Source organism: Bos javanicus, chromosome 16, assembly GCF_032452875.1.
Source record: "Bos javanicus breed banteng chromosome 16, ARS-OSU_banteng_1.0, whole genome shotgun sequence".
Lineage (NCBI taxonomy): Eukaryota > Metazoa > Chordata > Mammalia > Artiodactyla > Bovidae > Bos > Bos javanicus.
Genome location: NC_083883.1, coordinates 1155363 through 1173184, shown reverse-complemented (window position 1 = coordinate 1173184; position 17822 = coordinate 1155363). Strand labels below are relative to the sequence as shown.

The following is a 17822-nucleotide window of genomic DNA, read 5'->3' as shown; positions in this document are numbered from 1 at the left end:
TGAGAAATTAATACTTATTATTTTATTATCAGCCAGGATTCCCTTTTCCTCTAAGCAAAGGGTTAAGCAAAGAAGGAAAGCATCACTGATCTACTAGTTAATTCATTGGAATTATCCTATTATGAAATACAGATGGCTTCCTCCTTAGAAAATATTAACTCTCCTTGAATGATATCCCATCTGTTTTGTTCTGCAAACATAGAGAAAAGACTGTCTATTGACTAAGGAGTGGAGCAATTGCCACTTTCTGAAGGCAATAAAAAGATACAATTATATCTTTTCTGAGCTATCCTTTTCTTTGTAACAATGAAAAATGACTATTCAAAGGTGAAAGTGAAAGTGAAGTCGTGTCTGACTCTTTGAGACCCTATCGACTGTAGCCTACCAGGCTCCTCTGTCCATAGGATTCTCTAGGCAAGAGTACCGGAGTGGGCTGCCATTTCCTTCTCCAGGGGATCTTCCCGAACCAAGGATCAACTCAGGGTCCCCTGCCTTGTAGGCAGAGAAATCAAATAGAGAGACTCATCTTTAGGGACAATGTTTAAATAAGCTTGAGGCCTTGACCATGAGAAACAAACACTTCTTTGCTGAGGTTGTTTTTCTACCAAACCTCATATTTCTATTCACAGATGTACAGGACCTGAAGAGAACAATTTATATAGAGAACAGTAATTGGAGAAGGAAATGGCAACCCACTCCGGTATTCTTGCCTGGAGAATCCCATGGACAGAGGATCCTGGTAGGCTACAGTCCATGGGGTTGCTAAGAGTCAGACACGACTGAGCGACTTCACTTTCACTTTTCACTTTTCACTTTCCTGCATTGGAGAAGGAAATGGCAACCCACTCCAGTGTTATTGCCTGGAGAATCCCAGGGACAGAGGAGCCTGGTGGGCTGCCATCTGTGGGGTCGCACAGAGTCGGACACAACTGAAGTGACTTAGCAGCAGCAGCAGCAAGTGTAATAATATTTCAAGTTTATTACACACTTCAAGTCTGAAAGAAAACTTCAAGATTCAAAAAAGAAACATAAAAGCTAAATACAACAAATGGAAAGGGAAAATAATACAGGAAATAAAAAACAGACTCCATTTAGGAGCCAACTACTATCTTTCTATGTACTTGGCAGGTGAGCATGAAAACAGGATTTTGGAAGAGTTTAGCAAAATCATCTATTCCTGCAGAAATTCCTCTTTATTGATACTAGTCACTACTTGATTTTTTTTTTCCTACTCCATTAAAAACATTCTTCTAACCCCACCCCAGTACTGTTACTTGGGTGTTGATAATTGATGACATCAATGCAATACTGTAAGAGAAGATGGATAATAAACAGATTGAGTCAGCCTTAATGGATATGTACATGTTTTGAAAAGAAATAATAGGTGATTAGAACAGTGTTAACTGATTCTTAATCAGAGTCCAATATAGTGAGAATTGTTTTAATATCATGTGTCAAATGTTTGGGCTTTTTTGCTGCTATTGTTTTTGTTATACGTATCTTGATCATTTAAAACTTGTGTTACTCTGGGAATATTTATTCTCAAACTATCAGTTTCTACATGTAGAATAAGTGACTATGAATTTAGAAGAACTTAAAATCCCATCAAGTTCTAATACCCTGGGATTAAGGTAAGAATACTTACCAGATCACTATCTTTTTCATTTACCTTCTGTCTATACTGTGTCAGCAGTGGTTCATTTTTCACAGGAAAAGTCAATTTTGATACTTAGAGAGAAAAATTGACCTACTGCAATATTTTTTTATAATCTGATTTGAATGGCCTTCTGTGTTCATAGAAGAAATTTGTGCTTCCCTCAGGAAGACTGCTGTTCCCTAGGATAATTCAAGACCTTTTATATTTCTCTGAGGCTTTTGAGACTAGTTTTCTGATTTCACATCAGATCCCAGGAACACACACTGATACCTCACTCCCACCGGGAATATTTACTGCATAATTACAGTTTTACTGAGACTGAGAAACTTTTTAAACACAAAATTAAGTGATGTCATGTTTTTCTACACGTTAAGAATGTCTCAGGGAAACATATTATTATATTGTGGCTCACAAAATGCTATGTTATTATATGTAAAATTGTATTATATATTTGCCATCTAATTTTATTTAACCTGCTCAAAGCAATTTATCAAACAATTAATAAGCTATACTAGGATGGTGGAATAAACTGGTATAGCCTTAAATTGGTGCAGTGATGCTCAGGCCAAAGCTGTGATGGCATCTTTGAGGAAGAGCAGGAAGATAAAGACTCTGAGTTCAGGAGCTTCGGATGATTCAGTGACAATGGACTCTCCCACAGGAGTGCTTTCTACTATATGTCAGGTCTGGGAAACCAAATGACAATTTTTTTGTTTCTTCTGGAAAAAAAAAAAAAAGAATAAGGGAGAAAATATGTTTATATTAACTTCAGAAAATTATAGGCATCACTTTTTTTTGCTTTATTTTTTATTTTTATTGAACACTCTTTGAAACACAATCATCAAATAACTCACAATGTTTAATGTCCCAGTGGATCCCACTGACTAAAAGATTAAAATTCGAGTATGAGAAGAAATCAATGTAATTCCAAACTTTAATCTATCAAAATAAATGGAGCTGATGAATTCAGTTAGGTATTTTGTTGGGCCTTGAAACATAATCAGTGATCTAATTTAGAGCCTGAAAGAGATCAACTCTTACTTTGGGAAATGTCGTAAGTCTGCCAAAGTAGGGTGACAGCTTTTATGATCCTATATAATCCAAGCTAATTGTTCTATTCAGTTATCAGTCACATAAATTTGCAGTGGGTTTGTACAATTCCCTTGTTGGGGAGTATAACCCATCTCTTTGAAATTAGTGGCTCATAAGGACAGTTACATTTGGAATTGTGCAGAATATACAAAAGAGAATTTCAATATATGCTGAAGATCATCATCACTTTTACCTATCAAATTAAAAAAGGGATTTAATTAATTATAATAGTAGTGGTCAGTGTCAATAAGGACTGAGAAAGATGTAACTCTGGTACACATTTTTCTGGAAAGCCACTGGTAACATATTTCCCAAGTCTTAGCCTTGAAAACCATAAAAGCTATATGATTTTTAAATGAGATTTTTTTTCTTGACAGTGAAAGTGGGTCTCCCCATCATGTCCAACTCTTTGTGACCCCATTGGCTGTAGCCTGCCAGGCTCCTCTGTACATTAAATTTTCCAGGCAAGAATATAGGAGTGGATAGCCATTCTTTTTTCCAGGATATCTTCCCAACCCGGGGATCAAACTCAGGTCTCCCAAATTGCAGGTGGACTTATTCTTTGTTAGTTATTAAAAGAAATAATTTAATTACATTTTGATAAAATTGAGAAAAAAATATCTCCAAAGCTACAATGTAACATTGTTTAGAATTCTAACTATAGGGAAAGTTAACAGTAAAAAAATAGAACTTTTTTTTTAAAACTATAGGGCATCATATCTTGGGTAGAAAATGATCATGTTATTTAAAATTATGGTTTTGCATTTTTAAAAATATGGTTAATTTAAAAAATAAAGATATCAAATTGCACATGTAGTGTATATACGCAGATGTAAGTGAAGATGTATATGTAGAGATATGAATGCACAGAGATATCATATGTTATCACTCTCATTTGGCTACAACCCTAAAAAGATAACTCCTTTATCCATATTAAGAAAGGCAACTAAAAACTTCCCCAAGGTCTCTCAAGTACTACAGTGCAGTTTCTATGTAAGTAGGATCTACCATTCAGACATTTTCCTGAGGAAAAAAAAAAAAAAACAAATGAAAATCAGGCAATTTTATTCTCTGCCCTCCTTCCTAGCAGCAGGAGAATTATAACATGCTTTCATATATACAGTAATGAGATTGATTCAAGTACTGGAAATCTTGGTATCCAGTATACCTGGTATATTCTCTATGCATGCATGCCAAGTCACTCAGTCATGCCCGACTCTTTGAGACCCCCATGGGCTGTGGCCCATCAGGCTCCTCTGTCCATGGGATTCTCCAGACAAGAATACTGGAGAGGGTTGCTATGCCCTCCTCCAGGGGATCTTCCAGACTCTGTGGTTGAACCCAAGTCTTTTACTTCTCTTGCACTGGCAGGTGGGTTCTTTACCACTAGTGCCACCTGGGAAGTGCATATTCTCCATACCTTGAGCTAATTTCTTTAAAATAGAAAATTCTCCAGTTCTTTAAATTGAAAACATATCACTTTCCTGAAGTCATACTCTTTTTTATTGCCTGACCAAACAACAAATCGAAGCAAAACAAAACAAAAACAAATTGTAGCAATAATAGCAACAAAAATTGAGTGTTTTGCCTACTTCAGAGTTAAAACAGAAAAATCAACTTGGAAAATTTCCTTCCTTAAGTTTTAGACTAATAATAAGAAGCTAATCCATGATAAAGCCATAGCTTCATCATTTTATGCCCTCTTTATTCTTAGTAATATTTCTTGTTCTAAAGTCTACTTTCTACTTTGTTTTATATCAATATAAATCATGCATGAGATGCTTTCTGCCATTGTATATTTAACTCAATACATCTTCATAATTGAGATTTCTTTAGAAAGCAGTTTAAGTCACTCATTTTAGAGGCACATGAGTTAAAAAAAATGAGTAACATCAATGTAAATTACACTCTACACAGCTATAGGAGTTACCAAAAACTAATTGAAATCTAAAGTTAAATAATAGAAGAGTATGGAATTTTACATCAGTATGTACTGAAGAGCATCAATGCCTGTAGTGTTTCCATATTAAATAATCCTCTTGATTATACCACACACTGATTTTTAAATCACGATCAGAGGACTTAAGTAATATGTATTTCCATTTTTTCAGAATAAGAATAAAGGAATTGTGTCTCTGAATTAATCAAAAAAATTAGTCATCCTTTGTCAAGATAGATAAGAAACATGAAAATTTATGCCCTGAAAATGGATTATTTATTATTGATTTGAGTCAAGGTTAATATAACATTTCTGCTACTTTCCACTGATATTCTAGTTAATGTAAATATCAAGTAAGCAATGATTTGTAGGAGAATATATTTTATTTATGAATATATAAAATAATGTTGGTTATCACTACATATCAAAATGTTAACCAGAAAAAAGTGATTTACATAATTCACCCTTGTAAGTTTGAAATCATATAAGCATTTGAAATTACCTCATTGAACTGTTTTCAAGTTTTTACTTCATCCTCATGGAAATAGAATTATTTCTCTTAATATTTTTCTCAAAAGGTTTGAAATTTCATTCAAATACAAAGATTATAGAATACAAAACAGATGTGTAAGTAATTCTAGCAAAACTGATAAGGCAACAGATGAAAGAAAATATAAATATGATTGTTAATTTCAAATTAGATATATGTGCCTATGAGGGTGAAAGTGAAAGTTGCTCAGTAATGTCCAACTCTTTGCGACCCCATGGAGCACAATTCATGAAATTCTCCAGGCCAGAATACTAGAGTGGGTAGCCTTTCCCTTCTCCAGTGGATCTTGCTGACCCAGGAATTGAACTTGGATTTCCTGCTTTGCAGGTGGATTCTTTACCAACTGAGCTATCAGGGAAGCCCCTAAATATCACATTGCTTAGAGGAAAATGTAATCCTCCCTGATATACACAACCATATAGATTAGATTATTTCAATGTTTAGATTATACTTAAAAATTAGAGCTATTTTAAAGCAATGTTCAAGTCCCAGGAAAGCTATTAGCTCCCAATTTTTACAGAAAATCTACTCAATTGTTTTATGGAGACTTTCTAGAGAGTCCTGTTAAGGAGAACTAAGATACAGGCTTGATCAAACTGCCATGTGAAGTAATAATATATGTATAATGATTGGGAAGTGATAGGCAGGCAACACAAAACATACAACATGTATAAAGTATCTGTTTTTGTTCTCAGTATTTAAGAAGCAAGCTAATTTTCTTAAGCCTCTTGTAAATTCTTTCATTCTCTATACTGAGACTTTCTTCCAAAATAAGTTAGAATTGTAGCTACAATGTATGCAAAATTTCATTTCTTCAAGCACCTAGCAAGATACCTTGTAGGCATATGACATAAAATAATAGCTTAAAATATGTTTAACTCATTGACTCTTGACCATTATGTTCTTTCAGTTCAGTTCAGTTCAGCCGCTCAGTCGTGTCTGACTCTTTGCAACTCCATAAAACGCAGCACGCCAGGCCTCCCTGTCCATCACCAACTCCCGGAGTTTACTCAAACTCATGTCCATCAAGTCAGTGATGCCATCCAGCCATCTCATCCTCTGTCATCCCCTGCTCCTCCTGCCCCCAATCCCTCCCAGAATCTGAGTCTTTTCCAATGAGTCAACTCTTCGTGTGAGGTGGCCAAATTATTGCAGTTTCAGCTTCAGCATCAGTCCCTCCAACACCCAGGACTGATCTCCTTTAGAATGGACTGGTCGGATCTCTTTGCAGTCCAAGGGACTCTCAACAGTCTTCTGCAACATCACAGTTCAAAAGCATCAATTCTTCGGAGCTCAGCTTTCTTCACAGTCCAACTCTCAGTTCCAAATAAAACTTAACGTCATTCTCTTTTGTTTCTCTTTAAAAATCTGTCTATCCTTCAAGGCCAAGTAAAAGATGCATGATAGCCACTAATGATTTTTTACAGTCTCTTCCCACCAACTGTATTATGATATTATCTAACACCACTGGCTTGGGAGGTTCTTGAAAGTAAAACTATATCTTTCCCTATCATCTATTCACCAAATTTAAAGTACTAAATTAGTCATTTATTTAAGACTACTTGTTAGTCATGAGGAAAAAAGGAATAACAGAACTAGAGTTTACTGCACATATACAATATGTTTGATATATTATCTATATTTTTGTTCTATATACCACTTTATGAACAAAATCATATTAAATTGGTTTTGTAGATAATGACTGAGTCAGGTCAATCCATATTCTCTGACAAATTTAGTCAGAGCCAGGTATAGTCTCCTGATGTAAAACTCATATTTTTTCCATTGTGTTTTTGTTTTTCAAATCTAAAGTGATTTTTTAAGTGAATTTTTGACACATAATCCATTCAAAATCAGAAAAGTGTTCTTTAATAACCAAAGTAAATATTTAGCAGTTACATGCCTTCAATGTGAAAACAATTTTGTTTTCAGTAGTTTGCTGACTGTGTCCTTGACATCTTTATTTCTCAGACTGTATATCAGGGGATTCAACATGGGGATGACCGCTGTGTAGAACACAGACACCACTTTGACTGTGTGCCTCGAGGGTGTGGAGTTGGGCACACAGTAGAGGAAGAGGATGGTGCTTGGGAAGATGCTGATGGCGGTCAGGCGGGAGGCGCCGGTGGAGAAGGCTTTGCGACGACCACCAGCCGATTGCATCTTCAAGGTGGTGACAACAATGAACATGCAAGACATGAGAATGACGAGCAATGTGATCACCTCATTAAAGGTGGCAACAGTGAAAAGAAGCAGCTGGCTGAGATAAGAATCAGAATAAGAGAGGGAAATCAAGGAAGAAAGCTCACAGAAGTGATTGTGTTGAAACCGTGAAAAGATAATTTGACAACAGCAAACGTGAGAGTCAAGGAGCAAGCCACTCCCCATGCATATAACACGACCACTAACATGGCACAGAGTCTCTGGGACATGACGACTGTGTAGAGAAGAGGGTTGCAAATAGCCACGAAGCCGTCATAGGCCATCACAGCAAACAGAATTAATTCAGTCACCACAAAGGTGCAAACGAGAAAGAACTGCACCATACATCCCCAAAATGAAATGGTTCTGTCTTCTGCAAGTAGGTTCACTGGCATCTTGGGGGCAATGATGGAAGAATAGCAGAAATCCACAAATGAGAGGTGGCTGAGAAAAAAGTACATGGGCGTGTGCAGTTTGGGGTTAACTTTGATGATGACTATCATCCCAAGGTTCCCTGCTATGCTGAAGTTGTAGATGGCCAGAAATACCAGGAAGAGGGGGGCTTGCAGTTCTGGGTAGTCTGAGAAACCCAAGAGGGGGAATGTGGCCCAACAGTTGTATTTCTCTTGGTCAAAGACATGCTTCCTGATGGAGAGATCTGAAAATCTGTCTTGGAAATAATATATTAGAAGAGTGAGTGACACATAAAGCATGCTTAGCTGTGCCCTGTGCAGAGGGGATATGAAATGAATCCTGATAGCGGTTCATCAGCCAAGGAAAAAATAGCTGCAGCTTCAGAAAAGAATTACTAGTTACTTTTTTTTCCTCAAAAATTATAAAACTTTATTCTGTTCAAGTTCAGAAATATAATTTTAATGACATACAAATGTAATAATTATAAATCAAGCAATTTTGTTTGTAACATGTAATCAAATCCTCATGTGAGACATTCTAATACTGATTTCCATGAATTCTGCAAAATGAAATACTTTTAGCTGATACCATTATTAATAAAAAGTGAAAACACTTGAAATAACTTCTATAATCAGAATTAAGTTTTACATAAAATATGTGCATATTTGTGATGTAAACAAAGATTAGTCTGTGTGGTAAGTAACAACAACTTATTTTTTGCCGTTTAATTGGTAAGTCCTGTCTGACTCTGCAACCCCATGGACTGCAGCCCACCAGACTCCTCTATCCACTGGATTTCCCAGGCAAGAATACTAGAGTGGGTTGCCATTTCCTTCTCCAGGGGATCTTCCTCACCCAGGGATCGAATCCGGGTCTCCTGCATTGGCAGGTGGATCCTTTACCATTGAGCCACCAGGAAACCTATACTTACTTATGCTCATATTTTAAATATGTGATTAGCACTTTAATCATCATTCCTCTTTTTTGACTGAAAAGTTCAGCTAGCAAATTAAATAATGATTTACAGCTTTCGGGAAATAATACCTATTGAGTGGCCTTTTTTACATGTGAGCAACAGAAACTTGAAGAAGCTATGACTTGCCTAGTGACATACAGGCATTGAAGCTCAACTGTAGCTAGAGCCCACGTTCCTTATTTCCCAGTGACACACCCATCTCCAAACAGGCTGTGATTCACATCACAGATTGAGATGAGCATTTCTACTTTGTTAAGATCACATTTTACTGCTCATTTTGCTAATTCTTTTGGCCACTTTAAAGACAAACTTCACTCTATAAAGCTATAAAAGTTAGTCCAATATTTATGTGAGGGCTGCAGAGATCTTCTGAAGATCTGTGTAAAGATGGAACATAAAGAATGGATGTTAGGGAAAGCCCTTTTTAGAAATAAATATGGTTAAAAGTCCTAAATATTGACACTTGTCTAGATGATTCTCTCTTCCTTGCTGCTGCTGCTGCTGCTAAGTTGCTTCAGTCGTGTCCGACTCTGTGCGAGCCCATAGACAGCAGCCCACCAGGCTCCCCAGTCCCTGGGATTCTCCAGGCAAGAATATTGGAGTGGGTTGCCATTTCCTTCTCCAATGCATGAAAGATAAAAGTGAAAGTGAAGTTGCTCAGTCGTGTCTGACTCTTAGCGACCCCATGGACTGCAGCCTACCAGGCTCCTCCATCCATGGATTTTCCAGGCAAGAGTACTGGAGTGGGGTCTCTCTTCCTTAGGCACCTAGAATACTCATATTGTCAGAAGCATGGATGAAAATTGAGATTCTCCACACTCTGATGACACTTAAAATAAAGGAGTTCTTAATATAGAAAAAAAAAAAAAAGAAAAAAGGATGGATTTCTTAAACTGGCACACAGACAGGAAGCCCAGTTACATTTGAATCTCAGGGAGATAATGAATTAATGCTATAAATGCATCCCAACTATTCTATGGAGGTTTTCATACTAAACATTCATTGCTTATTAGAAGTTCAAAGTAAATTTACCATTCTGTATTTTTGATTGCTAAATCTGTCAACCTTATATCTAGAAGAATTTAGAATGTTATAGTGAACAATACATTCCACTTGGAACTTCCTTGTTTTAGAACAATAGGGTCTTGCCTGCCAGAAATTCCCTCCATCAAATAATGAAGACTTCTTGCTCAGACTAATATATCTGGTAAAAGGTCATCTCTATTTCCACATCCCTAGAACCAAGTGACTCTAGATGTTTCAGCATTAAAGGTTAGAGGTCCCATGTAGCAGGACTCTTGATGGTCCTGCATGTTCAGATATCCAAGGATTTAAGGATCAGTCAGAAGGTGATCTTTCCAAATTAATTCTCACTATTATAAAATTCTTTACTAGTGACCTTTCTCAGAATTTCTCAAACTCAGCACTATTGATATTTTGTGCTGATTTATTCTTTTTTATGGGTACCTACACTGTTCAAGGTACCACATATAGCAGCATCTCTGGCCTCTATGACAGCATCACCCTCCCCCTGGTCTCTCCATTGTGGCAATAAAAAAGATCTCCAGATATTGTCATGTGTACACTTGGGAGGGGAGAGAAGGTGCATAATTGCCTGTAATTGAGAACTACTGTCTTGTTTCTTTTATTCTGGTAGCTATTCATTTTTCTTCTGTTTGACTTAAAACTATTTCTTATCTCCCAAATGATGTTATCATATGGATTAAACAATTTAGTTTATCTTTGGATCTGGGAAGAATGGTCTAAAATCTTCTTTCTAGAATGGAATTGGAGAAATCAACCTGCCTGACTTCAGGCTCTTTTACAAAGCCACAGTCATCAAGACAGTATGGTACTGGCACAAAGACGGAAATATAGATCAATGGAACAAAATAGAAAGCCCAGAGATAAATCCACGCACCTGTGGACACCTTATCTTTGACAAAGGAGGCAAGAATATACAATGGATTAAAGACAATCTCTTTAACAAGTGGTGCTGGGAAATCTGGTCAACCACTTGTAAAAGAATGAAACTAGAACACTTTCTAACACCATACACAAAAATAAACTCAAAATGGATTAAAGATCTAAATGTAAGACCAAAAACTATAAAACTCCTAGAGGAGAACATAGGCAAAACACTCTCCAACATACATCACAGCAGGATCCTCTATGACCCACCTCCAAGAATATTGGAAATAAAAGCAAAAATAAACAAATGGGACCTAATTAAAATTAAAACCTTCTGCACAACAAAGAAAACTATAAGCAAGGTGAAAAGACAGCCTTCAGAATGGGAGAAAATAATAGCAAATGAAGCAACTGACAAACAACTAATATCAAAAATATACAGGCAACTCCTACAGCCCTGTTCCAGAAAATAAATGATGCAATCAAAAAATGGGTCAAAGAACTAAACAGACATTTCTCCAAAGAAGACATACGAATGGCTAACAAACACATGAAAAGATGCTCAACATCACTCATTATCAGAGAAATGTAAATCAAAACCACTATGAGGTACCATTTCATGCAAGCCAGAATGGCTGTGATCCAAAAGTCTACAAGCAATAAATGCTGGAGAGGGTGTGGAGAAAAGGGAACCCTCTTACACTGTTGGTGGGAATGCAAACTAGTACAGCCACTATGGAGAATAATGTGGAGATTCCTTAAAAAACTGGAAATAGAACTGCCTTATGATCCAGCAATCCCACTGCTGGGCATACACATTGAGGAAACCAGAATTGAAAGAGACACTTGTACCCCAATGTTCATCGCAGCACTGTTTATAATAGCCAGGACATGGAAGCAACCTAGATGTCCATCAGCAGATGAATGGATAAGAAAGCGGTGGTACATATACACAATGGAGTATTACTCAGCCATTAAAAAGAAAACATTTGAATCAGTTCTAATGGGGTGGATGAAACTGGAGCCTATTATACAGAGTGAAGTAAGCCAGAAAGAAAAACACCAATACAGTATACTAACGCATATATATGGAATTTAGAAAGATGGTAACGATAACCCTATATGCGAGACAGCAAAAGAGACACAGATGTATAGAACAGTCTTTTGGACTCTGTGGGAAAGGGAGAGGGTGGGATGATTTGGGAGAATGTCATTGAAACATGTATAATATCATATATGAAATGAGTTGCCAGTCCAGGTTCGATGCACGATACTGGATGCTTGGGGCTGGTGCACTGGGACGACCCAGAGGGATGGTATGGGGAGGAAGGAAGGAGGAGGGTTCAGGATGGGGAACACATGTATACCTGTGGCAGATTCATGTTGATATATGGCAAAACCAATACAATATTGTAAAATTAAAAATAAAATAAAAAATATATATATATGTAAATTAAAAAAATAAAACTTCTTTCTTATGATTTCTTCCTAATTTTTTTTTCATTTTGCTTTTTTGAGCTGACATATTTTTCCCCCTGCTCTAAAATCTTGTTTAGAGCTAGTCCTATTGATTATATTTCTCCAGAAGGTTCATTTCATTCTTTCAGTGCAGTTTTATGTAAATACCTCCCTATTGTCTGAAAAGTCACAGAAGCACAGAGCCACATAACTAAAAACTCTCAGGCCCCTCTGTCCCTCTCCTCCCAGGAAACACTTGTCCAGGAGACTATGAAGAAGCTCAGTTACACCAAGGACCCTCTACAGAGCTCCGTAGAAAGTATGGCCTTCCTGTTCTAAAAACATAACATTTGCAGGGGCTCAAACTTTCCCTAAAATAATTTTCCTTATAAAGAACTGACAAGCCTAAGATATCTTCTAGATCACCTTACACGGGAAAGAACCTGCAGGTGGGAAGGGCAGCCTCCCCTCCAGCCTCTGGACAGTCACTGATTTAGGGGAGAGGACTCTCATGTCTCTTCTATTCCTGGTGTCAACAAGACCCTAGAGAAAACTCCCTGCCTTGTTCTTTGGAAGCCTCAGAACAAGCAATTAGAATTAATGATTGTTTTCTGATGAAATTCTGATTTCTTGAAAAACAAACAGCAGCTTTAGAAATATTTTATATGAAAATTGATCAAAATTGTCAATGTCTTCTCCCCATGCTCCATGATCACTGAGGTAGAATCCAAACATCTTGTATAGTAACAAGAGACAGCAAAAGTTATGCTTACTAATAAGTAAATGCACTTTTAGTATATTGTTTTATTCTTTTAAATTTTTTCTAGACTTACTGAAGTACAATTGACAAGCAAAAATTGTATATATTTCAGGTGTACACTTTAATGTTCTGATAAGTAAATATATATTTAATCTGGCATGAGCAAGTGCACATACAATTAAGTTAATTTTCTTTTTTGTAGCTTGAATATTGAATATGATCAACATTGATGGCAAAACATTTACAAGGAACTCTGCAACTTATTTACATTCATTGTAATGTTTAATTTTGTGTGTGGTTTATAAATGTTATCTCCTCACCCTCACTGAGGATTACTGTATCCAGCTAGAGGAATAATATAGTTCTGTTCATGTATTAATATGACAGTTTCTGATAGAAAATAGTATATGTTATAACCTTGTATAACACCACTGGGTGCTGCAGAGAAAACTTTGTACTTTGAATGTTATATAATACTACTCAAGTCTCCTTCATTGCAGGCAGATTCCCTACCATCTGAGCCACCATGGAAGCCAATTGTTAAATAATATATCCTTCATTCTTTAGTAAAGAAAAAGAAAAGAAGATGGAATAGGGACTGTTGGATATTACCCAGGGTCTGATAGAAGTATCAACACTAAGATCATAATTTAATAAATGTTACCGGATATGTTACATACCAACAGGGAAAGAAATCATTCTCAGTAAATGATGTTGTGAACATTTCTATATAGTTTGGCGATGAGAGCTGCACAATTTGTTTACAAGTACTGTTTAACTTAACAAAGTATAAAACAACAACAAAAAACCCATAAGCTTAATACTTACCAAAATTTGAGTTCAAATATCATCCAAATTTGAGATAAAATATAGAATGGAGCTGGATTTATTTTCACTGCATTTGTTCTTTAAATCACTAAAAGTAAATGTAAGTACATAAAAATCTAGACTGCATATTGAAAACAAAACAAAAACCAACTACAAAGTAAACTACATATCGAAAAGCATGCCTGATACATAAAATTAAATGTTACCAAACTATGATATTTTGTAAATATTCTTCATAGAGGTTGGCGATTTTAAGGTGTAAAATGTTTTATAAATTATTTTGAAAAACTTGAACACCCAATGGAAATGTAAGCAAAGTGAACAGGTAAGAAAGGGCATCATTGAACATTAAAATGCTTCCACCTTTTAAATTTCTCTTGCTGTTGTTTTTCTCCATTGCTTCTAATTCTTAGGTTCACATAGGAAATAACCCATAAATCCATGTGAGGATGTTTTCTGAAGTCTTATTTTATCTAAAATATATTATTAGCGAGAAATGTTTCTTTATACACTTTTTCTTGCTGATCTGTGTACTTTGAACACATGATTTTACTTGACACAAGGTATAAATATAGAAATAAAGTTGAATGCTTTATCTCTATTTCCATGGTCCTGTGATTTATATATTTCTTTCGCTCCCTTCCACAATTCTGAATCACTCTTTCCATTCTATCTGATCAACAAAGTCACCAGCTTCAAAGAATATTTATTTTTGATGGCTAAAATTCCTTTTGGAACAAGTTGCCCAGGAAAACTTCATTTAGTTACTAAGTCTAAAATCAACTAAGGAGACTCTGAGTTTCCACTGCAGAGGGCACAGTTTCCAACCCTGGTCCAGGAACTGAGATCCTGTATGCCTTATAGCAAAGCCTAAAAAACAAAACCCATAACAACAACAGCAACAACAAAGCAAAGCAACCCAAGAAAATATAGCAATTCTTACTTTAGAAATTATGAGGAAATTATGACATTTTTTGTACAATATGGAACTATGGAACTTTACTTAGGTCTTAAAAGATAACCACCACACTCTGTCATCTTTGGTTTATAAATATTACAAAGAATAAAGTATAATGTATCTATAATTAAAATAATAAAATGAAGATAAAAGGCTTGAGGACTACTTGAATATTCAGTTACTGAGAGATTTATACAGTAAGTGGAGCTTCCCAGCTGGCACAGTGGTAAAGAATCTGCCTGCCAATCCAAGAGATGTGAGTTCGGCCCCTGGATCAGGAACATCCTCTGGAGGAGGAAATGGCAACCCACTGCAGTATTGTTACCTGAAAAGGCCCATGGACAGAGGAGCCTGGCAGGCTACAGTCCATGGGGGTCACAAAGAGTGGGACACATATAAGTGACTGAGCGTGCGTGCGCGCGCACACACACACACACACACACACTAAGTGAAATGAGAACAGGTTAGAAAAAGAAACTCTGCGTTGTGTACTGCAATCCCTAAAAAGTTATGGTTGTAGCCTTTTGTCATATTTTCATGTCTACTCTTCGATTCTTTGGGCCACAATATTGCTGCTGGGACTTGCTATCTGAATCCCCAGATGCACTTGTTAACTGGCTTACCTTTCAGTTCAATTCAGATCAGTTGCTCAGTTGTGTCCAACTATTTGCAACCCTATGAACTGCAGCATGCCAGCCCTCCCTGTCCACCAACAACTGCCAGAGTCCACCCACTCTCACGTCCATTGAGTCGGTGATGCCATCCAACCATCTTATCCTCTGCCATCCCCTTCTCATCCTGCCCTCAATTTTTCCCAGCATCAGAGTCTTTTCCAATAAGTCAGCTCTTCGCATCAGGTGGCCAAAGTATTGCAGTTTCAGCTTCAGCATCAGTCCTTCCAATGAACACCCAGGACTGATCTCCTTTAGGATGGACTGGTTGGATCTCCTTGCAGTCCAAGGGACTCTCAAGAGTCTTCTCCAACATCATGGTTCAAAAGCATCAATTCTTTGGTGCTCAGCTTTCTTTATAGTCCAACTCTCACATCCATACATGACCACTGGAAAAACCATAGCCTTGACTAGACAGACCTTTTTTGACAAAGTAATGTCTCTGCTGTTTAATATGCTATCTAGGTTGGTCATAACTTTCCTTTCAAGGAGTAAGCCTCTTTTAATTTCATGGCTGCAATCACCATCTGCAGTGATTTTGGAGCCTCAGAAAAGGCTTACCTTTAGGTTCAGCCAAAGGCAGAAAAAAAGAGAAAGGGGAGGGGGAGGAAAAGGAGGAAAAGGAGGAAAAGTTCAAAGGAAATGGGAAGGAGAAAAGAAAGAAATGTCTTCTTGCTTTCCAGTTTCTTACCATACTCTACTCAGAAGCAAAAGCAGCAGTCGGGCTTGTCCCAGGGACCAAAGACCAACGGGGCCTGTGCCTAGAAGCTGAAACGTGTAGACACCCTTAAAGCTCTGTCTCTTCCTCATAAGCCTCATATCAGATGAGCAGAGCATGTCCTCCAACCTCTGAGATTCTGACAAGGATGCTTCTTCCCTATTGTCCGCACACACAAAGAGTGATAGCTGCTTTCTGAAGTTAGTAATCATTAAATCAGAGACTGCCTTGGTGATCCAGTGGTTAAGAGCGCACCTCCAATGTAGGCACCACAGGTTCAATCCCTGGGCGGGGAGCTAAGATCTCATATGCCACGGGGCAACTAAGCCCACACACTATAACGAGACAGCCTATGTGCTACAACAGGAGAAGTCCACGGACTGCAAGTAGAGAAGCCTGCATGAAGCAACGAAGACCCAACACAACCAAAATAATTAAATAAATAAAATACCATTAAAAGAACACATTCTTCATCTCTCCAGGCTTCCAAAATCTAACATTCCACATATTCAACCTCACTAGGGATTTCTTTTCCTAAGTGGACCTGCCTCATATAACACACCATGTACAACATATTCAACATGGAATAATTTTGAACCAATTTACAATCTTAAAAGTCAACATGGTACTTTAAGTTCTAATATTAAACTCAATATACATACAGTTTATATACTAGTTTTTATTCATCTAACTATCTAATAAAAAATAAAGATAACTTATAATATGTAAGTGATAGTGAGAGAGAAAGGAATAAATAGTTCCAGGTCTCAAAGAGTTTACTGAAACACATGTAAAGTATCTTCCTAGTGCCAGTGAGTACCTACATGTTGTCAAAATGTAATCTCGGTACAATGTTGAGAGATTAACACTAATAACCATTGTTCAAACTTGAGGAAACAGAAATTAAGAAGTTTGTATTACTTGTCAAATTAAAAAATGAGAGTCAAATTACCTATCCTGGTTTTCATAAACTCCAGTGTAGTTCTTTCTAACATTAGTATAGACACACAGAGAGATGCTTCATTGAGAAAGTGAATGCAATGTAGAAATTTACATAAAACATAATAGAAGCACAAATAGAGTATAGTGGCACATATGAACCAAGGTTGAAGGAAGACATGAAGTTTAAACACATAAAGGAAGGATGAACAAAGGTCATTTTATCAAGACACAAAAAGAAATATACACAGAAGTCAGAAGTCCACCTATGAGTCACAGTAAACATTAAATGCATATTTTTAAAGTAAGCCTGAAGAAATAATTAAAAGTGAGAAAAGAGGCAAAAGTCAGAAATGCTGCTATCCATAACAATGGCTATTAGATAATTGCATACATAGACGTATCTGATGGTCTATAGTCCGTGGGGTCGCAAAAGATCTGAACCTGATTTAGTGACTAAACAACAACCAACCAATACATACACATATATAATCTATCAATATATCTACATAATGTGTAGGTATATACATTTATAAGCATATAGACATAACTGGGAGATATTATAGGTTTGGTATATTCACTTTATTGTGATAAAGCAAATTAGGCTTCCCTGGTGGCTCAGACAGTAAAGAGTCTGCCTGCAGTGCAGGAGACCCTGGTTCAATCCCTGGGTCAGGAAGATGCCCTGCAGAAGGAAACATTGCCTTAAAAAAATCCCTGGATGGAGAACCTGGCAGGCTATAGTCCAT

General features: G+C 36.8%; 1 pseudogene; it reads right to left on the bottom strand.

Moving 5' to 3' along the window:
- Positions 1–7143: 7143 nt before the first annotated feature.
- Positions 7144–8080, bottom strand: LOC133227391 (olfactory receptor 5D16-like; annotated as a pseudogene).
- Positions 8081–17822: the final 9742 nt, after the last annotated feature.